We start from the raw sequence: 21,264 nt of genomic DNA on the forward strand, positions 1-21,264 counted from the left end.
TTGGATACAATGTTTTGAAGTTTAGGATATACACTACAAATACAAATTTCCCTTATAATTCTCGTGGATATCTACAATTAACTCATAATTTTCCCTTTTGTTTCTCCACTTGTCTACTAGTTTGGTGACTTTATTCTAGGGTTGCAATTTTTATCCAAACTATTAATCCACCCATGACTCACCAAATTTAGGCAAGTCTTGACTCAACCAAATTAAACATTTGGGTAAAATAAGTAAAGGTTCATTGGATAATCTAATTAAATGAGTTTTAATAGATAAATCTGCTAATACCTAGTGGATACCCATCTAAAATGTAAAATCTTAAGTTAAAGTTTTTATTAAAAAAAAAAAAAAAAATCTAAAGTTCTAAACCACAAAGCATTTGTGCGCTCACTCTCTCCTTGATGTCAAAATATAAACTCTAAATTTGGTGATTTTCTTTCGTTTTCTTAGCAGCCAGACATATCTATTCCTCTCCCCTGCTCTCTTTTCCTTTCAAAAACTTGTCAAAGGTCGTATTAGAGTGCAACATGAACTATGGGTCTTCGATCTTCGCATAAGATTTCTCAAGTAAGCCACCCAATTCTTGGGTTGAGTTTTAAATTAGAGTGCAACATGAACTTTGGGTCTCCTATCTTTGCATCAGATTTCTCAAGTCAACCAATTCCTTGGTTCTAAATTAGGGTTTTCAAGAGTTTTGGGTTTAGGGTTTTCAAAAAAAAAAAAAATGAAGAAGAGGTTTTTGCTATAATTTCTTGTGCGAATGAAGGGGGAATATGGTAATGCAAGAGAAAATTCATTTGCGAGGTGGCCAAGTTAGATATGGTGAAGAGTTTTGTAGATTCTTGGAAACTAAAATTGGCCATTGTTTTTTTTTTTTTTTTTCCTAGCAAGAGTTTGTTTGGGATTCGTTTATTTTGCTGAAACTAAAAACTTTTTGCTTAAAATACTGTAAATAAAAGTAAATGTTAGTTGAAATAATACAGTAGGACTCATAAATATTAGCAAAAATAAGCTGAAGAGTAAAATAAGTTGGCAAAAAATAAGCTAGCCAAACAGACACTAAGCGTGTGTTTGGGTTCACTTAAAGCTGCGTTGCATTTCTGTTCCTCCGTTTTTGTTCCTTTTTTTTTTTTTTTCACACGTTTTGGAGTAATGCTGTTACTGTTCATTGAATAGTAACCGCAAATGTTGACTTTCCACCGTGAACAGTGCATACATGCACTGTTCATGGACCCACAAATTACACTTTTCAACAACTTTTTCATTAAAAATGGGTCCCACGGTACTATTCACACATTTAAAAATTATTTTGTTACAGTGTTTTCAGTTTCAGCAAAATAAGTTCTATCCAAACAAACCCTAAGTCCCTTTTAAAATTTGGCTGTCTTTCATTGTGTAGATCAGGTTTATGCTAATTTGCTAATTGTCATTTTGTTTCTAGGGCTTGTGTAGCTGAATACCTTAATCTTTTTATTGTTTGATAGATACTCCAGTCTAAATTGCATTTAAGACTTTTAAAATTACTTAGATATGATGGTCATGTTTAAAGTTGACTGAAATATACTAAACTATTTTTATAAATAAATTGATAAAATTTGGTTGTAAGCAAGAACTAAAACTCCCGCTAATTTGACTAACTTGAAGTTGATTCTAGACCTATATAATTGGTGTATGTAATTAGAAGTAAGGCATTGGGTAGACTTTTCTACAAAGAAGCATTGCTATTGCTTGGTTTCTTTAGGATTTGTTTTGCACTTCGTGCTATACTTGAAATTGAGATTGCTTTAGACTACACCAATTTCCACCGTTCAATTGTGTCCTTGTTTATTATTTCACTTCAGGTTAAGTGAATTTTCTAGACTTATTTCGTATCTGAAGCATTGAGTTGTCTTAGATAGTTTTAATTGGTGAAAATAAGCATGTATGGTAGATGAATGGATAGGAATACAGCCGTCATTCATGAACTGCTTTTGTATTCCACAGATTTTGATTTAGTTTTTATTTCATAGATTTGGCTAATTTTACTTGGTTCTAATTTTGTGTCCCTTACTAGAGAGACGCATATTGTGCACTGGACTGACTCTAGGCTAAAGAAGAAAGTAGAAGTCTGACAATCTCATGTGGTAATATTGTTCTAGTAACGTTGTTTGTATTTTTTGGAAATATATGTGGGTGAAAAAGTGTGTAGAAATACAAGTAATTTTGTTTAAAAAGTGAAAATTGTTGTTTAAGTGCATGTACTAAACACACTCGAGAATCAAGTTATTTTTTGTCTATGAAATTTTGTTAAGAGAAAAGACAAATGTCAATGTGGTCCAAGGATGTTGAGTACTTATTCAGAATATTGCTAGCTTTAGCTCTTTCAAGTCTAGTTGTTTTAATTGGGGTTGTTCAGTAATTAAAATGTTGAACAACATTTCAAAATCTCTCGTGGTCAATTTTGAGTTTAGCTTTGATTTTATTGTTTTTAAAAGACATGCATGGCCTGTGAGTTCTCTTTGGAAAAATTGCAACTTTATGCAATTTAGCATTGAAAAAATGGATTCAAATGACCACACTAGATTAAGTCTTCCATAAAATAAAATAAAATAACTCACACCACCACACTTTGATTATGTTATCCAGGTTCCACCCAAAAAAATAAAAAACGTTTTCCAAGTAATAATGCCAGTCATTAAAGGTTAAGTATCCAAAATTTTATCTAAGAACATGCAATTGTCCAGTAACATGTGTGCGCTTGTCCCACCACAAAATCTCTCATAGAAGTTCAAATGCCAATAATATGATTGCCAACCAACATGGATTTATTTATTTATTTTGGTCATTTTAGAAATTCCAAGAATATTTTGGTAATTTTGAAGGTCAAGAGAGTATTTGGGTCATTTTGGATTAAATAAATGGGTTATTAAATTAAATAAGTTGGGTGAGTAATAGGTATTTAATTTATATATAAATAAAAAAAAATTATGTCTCTAACTCATTTATGATTCGACTCATAACCCGCCCAACTGCACCCCTACTTTACTCCTAAAATTATTGTTTTTAAAGGAAAATTAAAGATGAGAATGTAAAGGTTCTTATATTTACATATATTTTGTCCATTTCCGTTCTCCTCTCCCACACCCCATTTTAAAGTCATTTGTTAATTCTTTGTCCTCTTCAGAGCCGGAGTTATTGTCTCAAATATCTGAGGGGCAAAATTCAAGAGTAAAGATGTTTCAAATATCTTAGGAGAAAAAGAAGAAGATAATTTTATTGATTTAGTAACCAAGTGAGTTAGGAATGATATAATGACTCGGAATTCTATCAAGCTACTTGGAAATGTGGCTGAATTTTGTGAAGAAACAAACGTGGTGTACGTACCATGCCAAAGAAAGGAAAATCTATGGTCAAAACAGAAAATGGAGTGAAATAGAAGCAAGGGCCAATATTAGATAAACCTAACATCAAAATTCTTCTCCTCGTATCAAGAGTCATACCCAACTCACATTGTAAAAACCTACATGTTTTGTCTCTCACTGTGTAGGCAAGCATATTAATTAATTATGTTTCCATATTCTTCCTAAACATTTTAAGTTGGTTACCGGCTTACATTTCTTACATGATTTCTTCCCCCCCTTCTTTTATCCTATTTTGCTTGTGTTCCCAGCTTCTACCTCTGACCTCGTCTATTTTTGACTTTCCATTTTCAGTTAATTTTATTTGCCCACTTTTTTTGAGAAGCTTTAAATTCTATTAAGATTTTTTTTTTTTTGAAACAATCAGCTTGAATTATATTTGAAAGGTATGGTGGATATGTGTATTATTGCATGTTTAACAAGATTATGAGTTACAGAGTTATCTTTATGACAAACATGAAAATAGCTAATTTTTCTAGAGGCCTCTGCAATCAAGGCTGATTTTATTTTCCGAAGGATTTATATATAATTGATTTAACAACCACTCCTTTACACCAACAATCTTATTGAAAACACAGAAATGCCATGGTGACAAATTTTTTATTAGTTTTCTTAATTTTTAGCTAAAGTTTCAAGCGGTTTGGTTTTCGGAAGATTTTAATTTCGTTGGATTCATCAGTAAAACATGCGACCTTTTATTTCCTAGCCTCATTTGTGTGAAGTTTTAATTTTATCCAGGGCATCATCACATATTATACTAGTCCATGTACATTGCAGTATACTCTTATTGGTTATTCAGCTTACTTTTTCTAATATATCGTAATTAATACTTTTGATGAGAATAGTTGGAATTTTTTTCAAGACTCTAGTCTGAAAATTGTTATTTAAAATTTTTTAGCAACTTAAAAGAAAAGAAAGAAAGAAAGAAAAAAAGTTAAAGAAATAGAATTATAAAATGGGGAAGAGACTTTTGGGGGTGAAAATTAAAATGCAATGCGTTTATGCATACAATAAGTGCAGTGATGCAGAAAATGTTAAATTATTGAGGTGATAAGTTATTGTTACTCATTGTTAGTAAACAATAAAAACTTTATTAGTGGTGTCATGTAAAAATGACCTTACATTTACATCAATCATAACTTACTATTTTAATAAATTTTTAGTAATTAATGATTGTGAACTCTTTTATATATCTGTTACTCTTATAGGGATGGCAAGACCACGCACTCTTGGTGCGGTGGTCACTCCATAAGTATAAATGCTTATGGGGTGTGGGGGGCAAGGACTGGGGTTCAAGTTTTCAGAAGGGAGCTTTACACACATATACACTTAGTATCTGTTTGGATCCACGTTTGCGTTTCTTTCCTTTTTTTTCTCAGCCGCATGTTTTGACTTTTCAACAGTGAATAGTGCACCCGTGCACTGTTCACGGGTCCCAAAACTTCACTTTTCAGCAACTTTTTCATTAAAAATGGGTTCCACGATACTATTCACACATCTAAATTATTTTGCTACAGTGTTTTCAGTTTTCAGCTTTCGGTTTTAGCAAAATAAGTTCTATCTAAAGGGACCCTTAGATTAGGCTAGAGTAGAAATTCTATCTTATAAAAATAAAAAATAAAGAAAAAAGAAATGGCAAGAGTAATGCTATAGTCACAAACTATTTTACAACATTTTTGCAAATTATTGATATGGCAAATTTTTATTAATTCTAATATGAGTCCACCACTAACATCACATTTATGTTTATCAATGATTATTTGAAAATTACTAAAACCACATCAGCAGTTTGTAAAAATGTTGTAAAATAGCTTGTCTTTGTAGCATTACTTAGGATGGCAAATAGGTGATTAGTTTGGGATCTGATAGTTTTAATGCCAAGGAATGTCATTCTATTATTGTGCTCGTCCTAATTGCTTCTGTTAGGACATATGTGGAACTTGTTAGAACAAATGTTATTGTAAATCGGCTAATTTTTTGATAAAACACACTTTACTTGTAATTGAATAGATCTAGGATGAGTTTAATAGTTCAAGGAACAAGAGTTCAAGTCTAGTATTGAAGCCATGCAAGTCTGTCCAAGAAACAAGTGAAGAAGTGTTGTTCATTAAAACTCGACAGATATCTCGATGGATAATATCTATTGAAGTTTAATGTTGATGCTCGATAGCTACTTGACAAAAATAGTATCTATCGAGAATTACGAAATTGAGATTTCTAGATCTATTTTCATGCATATCCAAGTGTATCTGTGTAGGGTTTCTTTTCTGACAACCTTAGACATATATAAAAATTATTTTAAGAGCCGTCAAAGGGGATGCAAAGGTTGTTGCAATTGTTGTTGCATGCATATTGTGACCAAAGACAAAATTGCCCTAATTTATCATATTCTTTGTAGAAGCTGCTACGTCTTTGGGCCAAGGGTTTTGTAACAAGGAACTTCTTGATCTTCATCGTTTGGATGAATTGAAGAACTTTGCATCTGACATCTTTTTCAAGTTGGTCTGTTAGTCACATACTTGGATCCGTGCATCAATTGGTTAGTCACGTACTAAGAGTTGTGCATTGAAATAAGAGATTGTCACTACATTACAAGTCTAATTGGGTATCGGGGTAAGGGTTCAATTGTAAGTTGGTATTAGGTATTGGGATTCCTTTTACTTATAACCGTTTGTTTTGATAATAGTAGATTCTTAGGAGTTGTGACTTTAAATTCATCCGGTGAGATTTTGCCTCAGTGGTTTTCCCCATTCGTAAACAAATCATCCGAGTCAAATTTAATTTCCCCTGTATTTAGTTCTTTGGTGATTTGTTTGTGCTACCACGCTCATGCATGTAATTGAATCTAATTAATTTCACTTGGCTAAATTAATTGATTAAGTTACCAAAGCAATCAATTAGATTAGGCACACTCTAATTAGGGTTAATCTTTGCTGTGTGATCCATTGACCCCTGTTTGTCATAGATAGAGAACAATCTTTAATTATACCTCCTTTATTTGATGACACTAACTATGCGTACAGGAAAGTACTCATGAGAGATTTTTTTTTTTCGTCCTTAAATAAGAAGGTGTGGCAAGCTATGGAGATTGGCTGGATTAAGCCAAAGGAAGCACCGGCTGATTGGGATGATGCTAAGATCAAAATGGCAAATTTCAACAGCAGAGTATTGAATGCTTTATTTAGTATGGTCACCAATGAGGAGTTCAAGAAGATATTCTCTACAAAAACTGCTAAGAAAGCATGGACTATCCTCTAGACAACCTATGAAGGGACTAAGGCTGTCAAGAATTCAAAACTTCAAAGGCTTACCATAAGCTTTGAAGAAATTAAGATGGAGGGGGATGAATCGTTTGATGAGTTCTATGCCAAACTGAAGGACATAGTCAACTTTGCCTTTAATCTTGGGAAAACCAGTCTCGAACCCAAGGTTGTAAGAAAGGTGTTCAGATTTCTACCAAAGAGATTCCATGCCAAGATCACCGCCATTGAGGAATCAAAAGATATTGACAAAATTCCTTTGATAGAACTGGTTGGCAACTTGCAAACCTATGAATTAAGTTTGACTAGGATTGGGAAATCAAGCAAGAGCATGGCACTGAAGGCCAAAAACAATGATACAGATGAGTCCTCTAATGATAAAGATTCCAAGATGAAATCCTACATCACCAGGCAATTCAAGAAATTTATGAAGAATGTCAATGCAAAAGGATTCAACAAGGACCGCAAGCAATCCAATTCTTCACAATTCAAGAGCCAAGATAAAGGGAAGAATGATGCTAAGGAAGGCGGTCAGTACACTACTCCCTCCAGACCAAAGTGCTTCAGATATTAAGGTTTTGGACATATGAAACAAGAATGTCCAACATATCTCAAGACTATTGGGAAAAGCAAGGCCCTTGCTGCTACCTTAAGTGACATTGAGCTTGAGGATGACTCAAATGACAATGATGACGAAGGAATCTTGAATGCCTTCACTACCATAGTAAATCCTACTGAAGGGATTGTTGAAGAGGTGGATGAAGAAGAGGACTTGGTGGAGTCTAAGTTTGAAAAGATGGATGAGCAGGATGACATCCATACAACCTATGCAAAGTTGTACAAGGTCTCCGAAAAGCATGAGAAACTGTATAGGCTGGCCACGAAGAAACTAAGTGAAGTGGAACTTGATCGAGAAGAGCTCTCCACAAAATTTGTCGAAGCTAATCAAACCATTGGAGCACTGCGATTTGAGAACAATTTCTTGGTGGAAAAGACCAAGAAGCTTGAAGCAGAACTATCATGGGTCAGAGCTCAATTGGAGAGGACTTCCAGTGCAAAGCTTGATGAGATGCTTAACTTTCAGAAATCTGCTTCTGATAGAACCGGTTTGGGGTATGATTTCTCTTCTCCTAAGATTGCTTCTTCTAGTACTACTGTGTTTGTCTCACCTGCTAATAATGTTAATTCTAAGAACAATTAATGTAAAATTGATATAGCTATTGAGAATGTAGACAAGGGCAAATCAATTTTAGGAGCACCCCCTAAACTTGAAAAGAAAGAGACTAGAAATCCTAGGACTAAGAAGGGTAATAACCAAAAGTCTAAACAGAAAAAGCAGCATCTCTATCATCACTGTGGAGCTTCCGGGCATACTTGTCCAAATTGCTACAAATTGTTAGCCACTTAACAAAGCAACAGTATGATCTCATCTGGAAACCAGAATCAGTTTTCATTCTCTTTTGCTCCTCTTAGATATCTTCTTAAGGCCCTCATGTTCCTTTCGAACTTGAATGGTTTCAATTCTTCCCCCTCACCGTCGGATCAAAAGTTCGCTCAATGAAAGTTCTTCCAAGGTGTGGAAGGAAAAAAGCTCAAAGTGATTTAGTCACTTGTTCTCTTTCTCCCTCTTTTTGTTTATGCATTACTTGTGTGTTTTGCTTTCTTATTTTTGAGTCAGTCTAGTTTTATGCTATGTTTTGTTTAACATGTTTTTGTTTGTCTGTTTTCAGTTTTGCTTTATTTTGTTTTTCATAAAAATTAAAAAAAAAATTGAAAAATCAAAAAAATACAAAAACAGTGTGTGTTTTTGTATACATTGGTACTTGTGTACCTTAAATGGCCATTGAAACACAGTTTTCTAAACTTTGTATTTTTTGTAACTTAGATAAGCATCTCAATGCACAACTAAGCAAGTGAGCATTGTGGCTCGTGTTTGTGGTGAGTACGATTAAGTAATTTCTTGTACTTAAGACTCATATCACTCTTTTTGATGGGAAGAACTAAAAAATCCTAAGAGAAATGCATAAATAATCATCTCACCACTAAAGCCCACCAATCATAAATAACATCTGTGTACTTCGGCATAGAAAATTTGTGATGTTTAAAGCTTAACATAATTGAATATTTCTTCTCTTTCTTATATGTCCATGCATGATATGCTAAAAAGAAAAAGAATATGGAAAGAAAATAAAAGCAAAAAGAATTAAAATGCTTTTAAATATGGTTGCAAGCGTATTCTTAGAAGATGTGGGAGTTATAGGATGTACCTCGAAGGTGATAGTCACCATCAAGTAGTTATGATTATGTGTGAGTTAAAATTGATTTTCTCATATCTTAAATCGTCATAACTTAAGACATTTATGCACTCTTGCGATGTTTTCACGCACAACACGCATATTCTTTGCTACTTTTGATACATATGCAGGTACAATGTGATTTGGCCATTACAAGGAATATATGTGTTAACGTATGCTCACTAAACTGTCTTGACTTGTTTTTGAAATATAAAATTAGTTAGACTTGTTTATAGTGTGTGTGTGTGTGTGTGTGTGTGTGTTTTTTGAATCTATGAATGCTTTGCATTTTCTTGTTAAGAGATGTTTTTAAAAGCTTAAAATGTTGATTGGATCTTTGGTTGAGTAGTTTTCTTGTTTGCATTCATTTCTGTGTGTTTTTCCTCTCTTTGAAAAACTTCTTTTTATCAATCTCGACAGATCCTCAACAGCTTTCTATCTATCGAGCCTCTTGGACTTCTTTCCTTAACAGATCTTATCGCAAATTCGATTCATCGAAGTTTTCTGGAATTTGTCTCGATAGCTTCTCAATAGATTCTCAATCTATCGAGAAAGTTTTTGTCTAGCCGATAGCCTCTCGACAGATTTTCGATCCATCAAGGTGATTTTGCCATCAACAGATTCATAGCTGTCAAGATTTAATGCTTAACAGATCTCGACTGATCCTCGATCCATCGAGATACGATTTGTTTAAATAGGTTCAGCGCAAAATTAGATCTCACTTTCTCATTTCTCCCTTGACAGAAATTTCTTTTCTCTCCCTCCAAACACTCTTCCCTCACTCCCTTCACCTTCCTCACTTGAATTTTGGCCTAGATTGTGTTTTTCTCCTCTAGTATGATCTTTTAATCCTTCTTTCTTCATGCATTTCACGCATTAGACCTAGGTTTTTGGGGTTTTTGAAAACTTTTGAGTTTTTTGTGAAATTTTTGGGTTGGGTGTTGCTTATTTGATGCTATATGATCATGCATTGCATTCCATTTACATTTTCTCAATGTTTCATGTAGCTAGATGTGTGTTTATATGTTGAAAATTGTGTGCTGATAGGTTTGGATTGAGTTGAACCCATGATGCAATTTCCTTTAGCACATCACATGTTCATACATTTTTCATACATACGTACCTGCTCTTTTCTTTTGTTGGTACTCTGTTGTGATCGTGTTTTTCTATTTCTCTCCCTCTCTCTTTTGGATAGACTGCACATGACACCCAAGCGCAAATCCACTCCGTTTCGGAACCCTCTTCGTTCCAGGACATCTTCTTCTACTACTCCTCTTCACATTTGGTTCCGTGATGAGAAGGCCCATAAGGACTTCTCGGAGAACTTCTCTAAACATGGTGTTCATCCGGAGTGCCATGTGGTTCTATCGAACTATTCTGATACTGCTCTACCTGATGTCATTCACAGTCGGGGATGGGAATCTCTCTGTGAGATACCAGAGAGTTGTCTTATCGTGATCATACAGGAGGTCTACTCCAATATGCACTGTATCAATACCTCTATACCTCAATTTGCTACGCATATTAGAGGTACACGTATCGTAGTCACTCCGAAGCTTGTTTCCGAGATACTACATGTTCTGCGGGTATCATATCCTGATTACCTCGCTTGTCCACGTTTGAGGACTGTGTCCAAAGACGAACTTCTGTCTCTCTTCTGTGAGACACCTTCTTTATGGGGTGAGCACCAAAACACCTCATGCTCGGGCTTTGCAAAAGGTCCGAGGTTCCTAAACATGGTGATAACTTTTGTTCTCCATCCTTTGTCTCACTATAACTCTATTACAAAGCCTCGTACTCGGTTTTTGCTGTCCCTCATCAAGGACCTCTCTATAGACTTTCCTTCTCACTTCATTCTCTTTCTTATTAATAATGTCTATAGGGATACGGAGACCTGTGATAAGCTCTTTTTCCCTTCGACTATCACGCAGATCATTTGCCATCTTCCTATCCCTATTCCTAAGTCTCTTCACTTCACGGCCATAGATGCCATTAGCGTAGTGTCTATTCGACAGAACAAGGCCCAGCTTTGGCCAAAGCCGCCATGGACCGAGATGACGGATTCTCCAGCTCCCTCCATTCCATCCACCTCTGCTCCTTCTTCTTCTTCTGCAGGTGGTGTGACCCTCAAGGCAGTCATGGCACAGTTTCAGCGCATGGATGCTCGCCTTGATACACTTGCTACTGAGTTGTATCAGGTGAACACTCATGTTAGTCATATTGCACGACGACAGGCTCGCCTTGGTGGCTTCATCGCTTCTCCCTCTCCTCCTCCAGAGGCTTCTGAGGATGAGGATGTTGATGATGGTACTAATGATGATGATGAGGATAAGGATACTAACTCTTCTAGTGATGACGAGACGACTTCTCAGTGACTTACCCTTTGTCATTCGTGACAAAAAGGGATGGTAGTTTTGGGTTGAGAGTAGTCATGTATTTAGGGGGAGAGTTAGCATAGGACATTTTTTATAGGAGGAGTGTTTATATTTTTTGAACGATGTAGTGAGGATATATGTACTTTTCTTTTCTTTATCTTAGTTACATTATCCTTTTGTACACTGGTCCTATTTTTTTGATAACATACATTATACTCATTTCTCATTTATATATGATGATGTGTGTTATTATTCACCTATCTCTCCATGTGTTATTTCTTTTCTCTCTTTATACACATGTTTCTTTATGTATGCAATCTTTTATTTATGTTTCACACTAAGATACCTTGATGAGTTTTGTTTAAAGTGTTTCAAAAAGACAGGTCGTCAAAATCTATCATGCCATGAACTCTCTTCTTGCAAAGTTTTTCAAGTGTTTGTGTTAGGATTAGATTTTATTGTACTCAACAAGTGATTCTGAGTTTAGTGATTTATGACTTCTCTCATACTTCATTTGTTTGTTGTGGTTTTTTCACGAATTGCCAAAAGGGGAGATTGTTAGGACATATGTGGAACTTGTTAGAACATATATTATTGTAAATTGACTAATCCTTTGACAAAACGCACTTTACTTGTAATTGGGTAGATCTAGGATGGGTTTAGTTCTTTGAGGAACAAGAGTTCAAGTCTAGTATTGAAGCCATGCAAGTCTATCCAAGAAACAAGTGATTTAGTGTTGTTCATTTAAACTCGACAGATATCTTGATAGATAATATTTATCGAGGTTTAATGTTGATGCTCGACAGAAACAGTATTTATCGAGAATTACGAAATTTAGATTTCTAGATCTATTTTCATGCATATCCAAGTGTATTTGTGTAGGGTTTCTTTTCTCAAAACCTTAGACATATGTAATTATTATTTTAAGGACCGTCAAAGGGGATACAAAGGTTGTTGCAATTGTTGTTGGATGCATATTGTGACCGGAGACAAAATTGCCCAAGTTCATCATAATCTTTGTAGAAGCTACTGCATCTTTGTGCCAAGGGTTTTGTAACCAAGGAGTTTCTTGATCTTCATCGTTTGGATGAACTGAAGAACTTTGCAGCCAACATCTTTCTCAAGTTGGTGTGTTAGTCACGAACTTGGATCCGTGTATCATTGGTTAATCATGCACTGGAAGCCAAGCATTGAAAAGAGAGATTGTCACTACATTACAAGTCCAATTGGATATTGGGGTAAGAGTTCAACTATAGGTTGGTATTAGGCACTATGATTCCTTTTACTTGTAACCGCTGTTGAGGGCCATTTGTGAGAATCCAAGTGGAAAGAAAGAAAACCCAATAACAAGGGCAACAAAGAATTGACAAAGCAGACAGCAAAACCATTAGGCCCAAGCGGTAGGAATAATGGATCACAGGCCCAAGAAATAAACAAATGGACCTTGAAGAGGCAAGTAGGCTCAAAGAAGCCCGAAAAGAGAGAAATAACATCCCATGGGCAGTGTATGAGGTAGAAAAGCGAGAAAGGGATGCCGCAGGCCCAAAGTAATGCAAACTAAAAAAGTAAAGGGTTTATAGCAGGCTCATAAACCCCAAGGATGAGAATAAGGTTATTGGGCTAGGGAAGCCCAATGAAGTTAGTAAAGTAAAATGTAGAATAAGCAAAATGGCCGAGGAATCCCAAAGAAAGCAAACGGGCTGAGGATGCTCAAAGGAAAGCCAAAAGGGACATAGGAGCCCATAAATAAAAGCAAACTAGTGGTCATGCCAAGCCACTGAGAGAAGGAATAAACGGTTGGCCTAAAAGAGGCACAGCAAGATTAAGTTATTACAGCAGGAATAACAGAATGACATTACAAGAAATAAAGGAAAATAAGGAATGGGCCAAAGAAATGTAAGATCCATCATCAAATAAAGTCCAGCTCTTGAGAGGAGCGGGAAAACAAAAAGCAGTCCACATAAGAGGTCAAAAAACACGAACGGCGAGTCTCCAGACCACGGCAGACGAATGGATAGCAAGCAAGTTTTGGACACATATGGAATGAGGGCACGCGCAAGGCCCAGGCACCACCAGCCTGAACCCAGCCAATACAGAGCATGGTGAGGTCGGGGGGTCAAAGGATCAGAGGGCATGGTTTGGTGGTAGGGAGAGGGAAAAATTTATTTTTATGGTTCCGGCTCAGGCTCTTTCGGGGAGGTGTCCTGCTGGGATGGCTTACTACCCAAAAGAGGCAAGCTGAGTTGGAACCATTAGGTGCATGCCATGAGGGATAGGGAGAGAGAAATAACCCAAACCGTAACAGGAAAGGGTGCCATGATAGACTAGCAAATAAAATACTCTTCCTTGTCTGGCGATGGGAGGACAACACACAGACGGAACAGTAATGGTCAACCAGTACACCTAAACCAGACAAAGGGAGTTAAGGGTTAAAACAGTAAAATCGGGTAATAGCAAGCACTATAAAAGGAGGGCCTTGCCTTGAACAGAGAGGAGGAACAACAGAACTTTGACTAAGAAATAGAAAACTTAAAAGAAAAAGCAAGGAAAACGAAGTGAGAAGAAAGAAAGAAATAGTGATAATTAGAAAGGTGGGCATGCACCTGTAGATTAGTCCCTTCTCTCCCTTATGAAATCCGGCCCTCTGTAAGAAAACTTGAGAGTACCTACGCAGAAAACCACCTAGACCCGTTTCCCTCAGGGCGGTTAACCTCTACGGTAGGACTCTTTCCTAAGAGATTGACTGCTTTGAGGAGGAACGTTCTCCCCTTTGTGGTTCTGCTCCTGCGGATTGAATTTCTGGTCGATTTCCTCTAATATTCCGACTAACCCATGCTTATAAACATTTAATGTCCTCTGTTATGCCTTTTTCTCTTCCGTAAAAAAGAAAACAAATAGTATTGTTATTGTAATTGATTTTAAGAGCTATTTGGTCAATTCCCCATTAAAGTGGCTAGATATTTTCTATTTTTTTTTTTATTATTATTATGTCTGCCTACCATGATTTGTCTGAAATACTTTCGCCTGCCGTGAACACGTCCCTGGCAGATTTGGCCTAGTTTGCGCACAAGCCGGACCAACTTAAGCTAAAGCTGGGCCGGTCCCGACTCTTTTATCTAGAAAACTTGGGTTTAGTGCAACAGGAGGCAGCCCAACACCACTAGCAGTGCCCACCCCACTATAATTGGCGACTCCGTTGGGGAGTTGGGAAGCAAATAGGGGTAAAAAATAAAAATAGAGCCCCTCGCAAACAATGCCACCAAAGTCCAGGACGACACAAAATATAAGTGTCATACCCTTGCAAGCAGAATCCAGGCCAACAACGCCTCACCAACAGCAACTTAACCAAACGGAAGGTGCCAACAGAACAGGGGCTGATCCTCAGCCTCAGACAAGAGTCCCCATGGACAATGTCAACACCTTTATTGAAGTATTACAATCACTGTAGCACTCACAACAACAAATGATGGAAGAGATTCGTCAACTAAAGGCAAACAAAACAAAGGAGAAAGGCAGCCAGCATGACCCAGAGCATGCGGCAGACAAAGAGGAGACACTTGCAAGAGGTGTCCCACAGAATGCAGAACAGCGCTTCATTACTATGGCTGAAGTAGCGGCTCTCCTGGAGCAAGAGAGAGCCAAAACACCAAAGGAGAGGTTTTACGCACGAAGACCTCCTTACCCTCTAAAGGTACTCAGCAAACCATACCCCGAGAGGTACGAGTCAAGGGCCTTTGCACAATAGGATGGCAGGAAGGGAAGTGCAGTTGAGCATGTGAGCAAATTTATTGATACCCTTAGCCCTTATGCAGCAGACAAAGATTAATGTCTGCGGGAGTTTTCAAAGTCACTGTGTGACCGGGCATACACCTGGTACATTGGCTTAAAACCAGGATCGATCCCAACTTGGGATGACATGGTGAATGTATTTTGCACTAAGTACTTCCACGGAGAGGAAACAGTAACACTCGCAACCCTGCAAGCGACCAAGTAAAGGAATGACGAGGATTTAATGGAATACATCAAGCGGTTTAGGGACATAGCACTTGACTACTACGACCACTGTGAAGTAAGGACCTTAGTAGAAATGTGCATGACCAACATGATTTGGGAATTCAGAGTTGTTTTGGAAAATCTAGAAATTTCCCAGTTCGTACAGCTATTGTAGAAAGCTAGAAAGATGGCTCAGTCTGTAAAACCCAGTTCAGACAAAAGAAATACCCCGCAGGCTATGGCAGTGTCCACTGGAGAGCGGAGAAGGAAAACAGAGGGGAGGGAGTATATTACGCCCCCACTCTTACCATGTACTTCTAAGGAGATGGATGTGCTGCTAGACAAATGGATAGCGGACAGGATCTTTAAACCCAACTAAGTTTCCAGAAAACCCACGGAGGAAGAAAGGAGAGATCTTCGCTTTTGCCGCCTGCACAACTATGTACAACATCCCACCGCAAAATGCTGGGTGCTTTGCAGGTTGGTGCATTACAGGATTAAAGAAGACACATTGGAGCTAACCCAGTAGGAAGTCCATAAAAACCCACTCCCAAACCACAAGGGAAAGGGTCTAGCAGCAGTGGTAATATGCGCAGACCCGGGAGAGGACGAGGAAGAAAACTTGGCCCTGCTTGTCGCGGCGATTACCACTCTACAGCAGAGTGCCAAATTCAAAAATCTATTTGACCAGTTGGGACTTATAGCAAAAGAAAGGAAAATAGCCACGGAGGCTTTGGTAAGTATCGCCTCCGGGGCAGGGGTGGAGTGCCTGTTAGTAGAAATGCCAGAAGACAGAGCCCTCCTACAGGAATCAACAGAAATCACGTTCAGCAATGAGGATATGGAGGTGGGACACCCGGATCACAAGAGGCCTCTCTATTTAGCAGCATCTATAAATCAAATCCCCATCAAGAGGGCCTTGGTGGATACAAGTGTTTCCATAAACCTCATTCCGTTGAGCACCTTGCAAGCAGCAGGAATTTCAGAAAGAAAGATCCAGGGATGCCCGATGGAAGTAACGGGGTTCGGCAGAAGAGGTGAGTACACCGCAAGTCACATTCAATTGTGGTTGAAAGTAGGCCCTATAGCTCTTTAGCTTGTTTCCATGTGGTCAGAACTTAAGTATCCTATCATGTGCTTTTGGGAAGGCCCTGGTTGCACAAACATCGACTGGTCTCATCCACCTACCACCAATGTGTGAAAGGAAGATTAAATGACAGGATGATACGCATACCTGCAAACCCCTCGCCATTCGAGCAGGCAGAAGCCCACTTGGTGGAAACCATGTTTTATGACCAATGGGCTCCGTCTGGGGAAAACTCGGTTTCAAAGCTGCAAGGAACTTTCACGCCTAGGTGGGAAGATGTCCAAGGTGACCCAGAACTCGATCTAAGAGAGCTACTGGCGCGAAAGAAGAAAAGAAAAGAAGCACCTGCTGTAGAGCCAGATGAAACACCTCAGTGCATCAGGGTCCGAGGCCTTGATGGCAGGATTGTGTATAAGTTATGAAGGCGCGTGAGGCCCACGAGTGAGATGCAAGTGGGTCCCACCCAAAAAGGGCAACGCAAGAGTTTGGCGTGTTGCATCGCTGAAGAAGGTTGGGAAAAAGAAGAAGAGAAGGATGAGGAAGTTACGGCAAAAAAGGACATATAGGTTGACCTAGGGTCTGATTCACGAGAACTAAGGCCTATCTCAATTAGTGCAAGCCTAACAGAAAAGGAGAAGTCAGAACTGATATTGATGTTGAAAGAATTCAAAGACGTTTTTGCTTGGGACTACAGTGAAATGCCAGGACTGGATCCCGAGCTAGTTGCGCATACATTAAATGTAGACCCAGAGGCCAAGCCGGTGGCCCAGCCTGCTAGGATATTTCACACAGAAATAGAAGAGCAAATAGTCAAAGAGGTGCAGAATTTGCTGGCCGTAGGATTCATCAAGCCTATTCAGCATCCTCGCTAGCTATTCAACATAGTACCAGTGAAGAAGAAGAACGACCAGATAAGATGCTGTGTGGATTTCAAAAATCTCAACAAAGTCTGTCCAAAGGACGAGTTCCCATTGCCAAACATGGATTTACTAATAGATTCCGCGGCAGGAAGCGCCATGTTTTCGTTCATGGACGGTTTCAGCGGATACAATCAGATTAAGATGGCACCAAAGGATGCAGAGAAAACTACTTTCAAAACACCCATGGGCAATTTCTACTATACAGTGATGCCTTTCGGGTTAAAAAATACAAGTGCAACTTATCAACGAGCAACGACGGCCATATTTCATTATATGATGCACTAGGAGCTAGAAGACTATGTAGATGACATAGTGGTTAAATCAAGGAGGAGAGAAGAACACTTTTGCGTATTAAAAAGGGTATTCGAAAGATGCAGAGCTTTTAACTTAAGGATGAATCCCCTCAAGTGCGCATTCGGAGTGTCCTCTGGGAAATTCTTGGGTTTCCTGGTTCACAGTAGGGGCATAGATGTGGACCCGGCCAAAGCCATAGCCATAGCAGCTATGAGACCTCCGGCCACAATAAAAGAGTTGAAGAGCTTCTTAGGAAAATTCTCATATATCCGGAGATTCATCCCTAGATTAGCATCAATCACCTCTGCCTTCACCATATTACTCAAAAAGGAGCAAAGTTTTGAGTGGGGGGAAGCGCAGCAGACGGCCTTCAAAAGGCTACAACAGATAATGATGAACCTCCCCACGGTGCAGGCTCCTATCCATAAAAGACCACTGCTACTTTATTTGGCCACCAACTCATATGTCATCGGTGCACTAATCGCTCAGGAAGATGGAAGTGGTGCCGAGCAGCCAATATACTACATCAGCCACGCCTTAAAAGATGCAGAAACTCGTTACCCAAGGGTAGAGAGAGCATGCCTGGCCATTGTATACGCTTCGCAAAGGTTGCGTCACTATTTCTTGGCCTACGAAGTATGGCTGATGACTAAGTCCCATGCCATTAAAGCTTTGTTACAACAGCCGATCCTTTGCGGCTGGATATCCAGTGGTTGCTACAGTTATCACAATACAACTTGAGAATGGGGACACCTAGGGCAGTGAAAATTCAAGCTATAGCAGATTTATTGGCACAATTTCCAGGAGAGGAAGAATTCCCGCTGGATGATGAAGTTCCAAGGGAAGTAGCCATGGCAGAAGAGGTCAGAGAATAGTGGGTAATGAAATTTGATGGATCTTCTACTACCCATTCCGGAGGGGTGGGAGTAGTTTGTGTCATGAAGAAGACAAGGCAGTGGCACTGTCATTTAAGCTGAAATTCCCTTATTCAAACAACACAGCCGAGTACGAAGCCTACCTAACCGGGCTTGCCACGGCTCTCGAAATGGGAGTTAAACATTTAAGGGTATTGGGAGATTCGAACTTGGTTGTCTGCCAGGCCAAGGGAAGCTTTTCCTTAAAGGAGCCTAGCCTAGCCCCGTACAGAGCTATGGCCCAGAGAATGGAAGAAAAATTTTCAACCTTCAAAATAGAGCATGCTCCGAGAAATGAAAACCGGTTTGCGGACGCATTAGCCGCACTGGGTTCGCCAATAGTCTTCAAAGGGAGTAGCACCAAGATAGAAGTCAGCAAGAGGGAAGAATCCATCATTGAGGTGTTGAAGGAAAAGTTCTGGGAGGAACAGGGTGAAGGGGATTGGCGGATCCCCATAAAGGAAATCTTGATAAAGGGAGACAATGTAGCAGAATTAAAGATACTAAAAGACTACGCCTTGGTAAAAAAAGAGTTGTACCGCAGGATGCCAGGTGGGGTCTTATCCAGATGCGTGGGGCAGGAAGAAGCCCAGAGAAAATTGAAAGAAATACACGACAAGACTTGCGGGTCCTGCGGAGAAGTCAGTCTTTACCGCAGACTTCAGAGGGCAGGCTTCTATTGGCCAAGTATGGATAAAGATGCAGATCAAGTCCAAACCCAGTGTGGGACTTGCCAGCTTGCGACAGACAGGGAGGAAAGTTACGCTGTATTCGTCAGCGAGGATTGGAGAAGCCCTTTCACGCAGTACCTAACAGAGGGCATACTGCCATAAAAGCATAGTGAAAAATACAAGTTTAAGAGGTTGGCAACACGTTACTTCTTGCATAACATGGTCCTTTTCAAAAAAGGATATGATGGGGACCCTTTGAGGTGTTTGGGCCCTGAAGAAGCAAAAGAAATGATAAAAGAAGTACATTCAAGAGAATATGGTGAACACTAGGGGAAAAAAAAGCTTTACAGATGCCTGCTGCAGATGGGCTACTACTGGCCAACCATGAAAAGAGATGCGGCAGAATTTGTAAAAAGGTGTCACAGTTGTCAAGTACAAGCCAACTTGATTCGTACCCATCCACAGGGCTTACACAGCATGGTCACCCCATGGCCCTTCCACACTTGGGGGCTAGATTTAGTAGGGCCAGTCAACCCACCATCACGTGGATACATATAGATATTAGTGGCTACAGAGTATTTTACTAAGTGGGCAGAACCAGTGCCACTCCGTAAGGCCACAAGGGGAGCAGTGGCAAACTTCATCAAAGAAAATATGATTGTGAGGTTTGGGGTGCCTCACAGGATCATTAGTGACAATGGCACACTATTTGTCAACAGTGATGTAAGGAGGACGCTAGAGTTCTACCAAGTCAAGCACCACTGGTCATCACCTTATTACCCTCAAGGGAATGGGCAGGCAGAGGCAACAAACAAAACTCTCATAAAATGAGGTAGTGAGTCTAGCAGAAATAATGACACCGTCCCTGACGGTCATGTAGACGTGAGAAAAAGAAAAGGAGGGAGAAGTCTTCGCAGCAGAAAGGTGCGAGGACCTAGAAGGGCTTGATGAAAAGAGAGAAGAAGCCCAATAACGCAGTCGAAGATACAGACAAAAGATGACTGAAACCTACGGCAGGACGACCAAGGAAAGAGTGTTTGCAGAAGGACAACTTGTGTTAAAGGTGGCAGACCATGTCAGGCAAGGCCTGGCAGGACCATCTAAGTTTGTACCAAAGTGGGAGGGACCCCTTGTGATAAGGGAAGCGCATCAAAGTGGGTATTGTCGCCTAACTCAAATGGATGGCAGGGACTTGATGGATCCCATCAATGGGAAATGGCTGAAACGTTATTATGCTTAGAGAAAAGAGTTATGTGGTTGTCCCTTTCTTTTGTTAAAAAAAAAAACTTTATGTTTCCTTCACTGCTTTTTTTTTTTTTTTTTTTTATTCCTCCAAGTGACTATGTCACAGAAGAAAAAGTTGTAACATGCTTTCATAAGTATGTAATGAAAAAGTACGAAGTATTAGCACCATGTCATAGCAATAGTAAAAGAAGTAGCAAGGTGTAGTATCATGGTTACAAACCCAAACTATGGCAAACACACGCCAAATAAATACTATAGGAAACATATAAGTATTCTGTGTGACATGACAAAAACAGGAAAACAAAGAAAAGGGAAGGGAACTGCGTCATCATCAATGAAGTCCAGAAATGAGAGTCTGGTCTCCAAAACGACTGGGCCCACTAACGTCGGAAAGAAGGTGCTCACGACGACCCTCCAAATCCGCCACATTTTTCTTCAGAAGCTCGATACGGGCATCTATAGCATCAATGGCTGGCTGAACTCTCCTCATAAAAAGGGCTTTGGCAACTTCACAGAGGTGATCGAGAACAAACTCCACAGCAAAGCCCACGTTGATAAGCTCCTGAATCACGGCCCTCCACTGCAGGATTCTCTCGGCAGAAACAGAATCAATAAAGCTGTGCTCAATGTCGTTCAGCACATATCCCAACATCTTCAAGAAATGCTCCCTAGTAGAATGGCCAAGATGGAATTCTTGCATAAAATTGCCACAGCTGCTGTAGATCATCACCAAGTGAGAAACGCAATCCTCAGGAACTTGGAAGCCATAAAATCCACGTAAGGAGGACCAGAAGCCCAGAAGTCTACCAG

This window comes from Quercus lobata, chromosome 2 (genome assembly GCF_001633185.2).
Source record: "Quercus lobata isolate SW786 chromosome 2, ValleyOak3.0 Primary Assembly, whole genome shotgun sequence".
NCBI classification, from domain to species: Eukaryota; Viridiplantae; Streptophyta; class Magnoliopsida; order Fagales; family Fagaceae; genus Quercus; species Quercus lobata.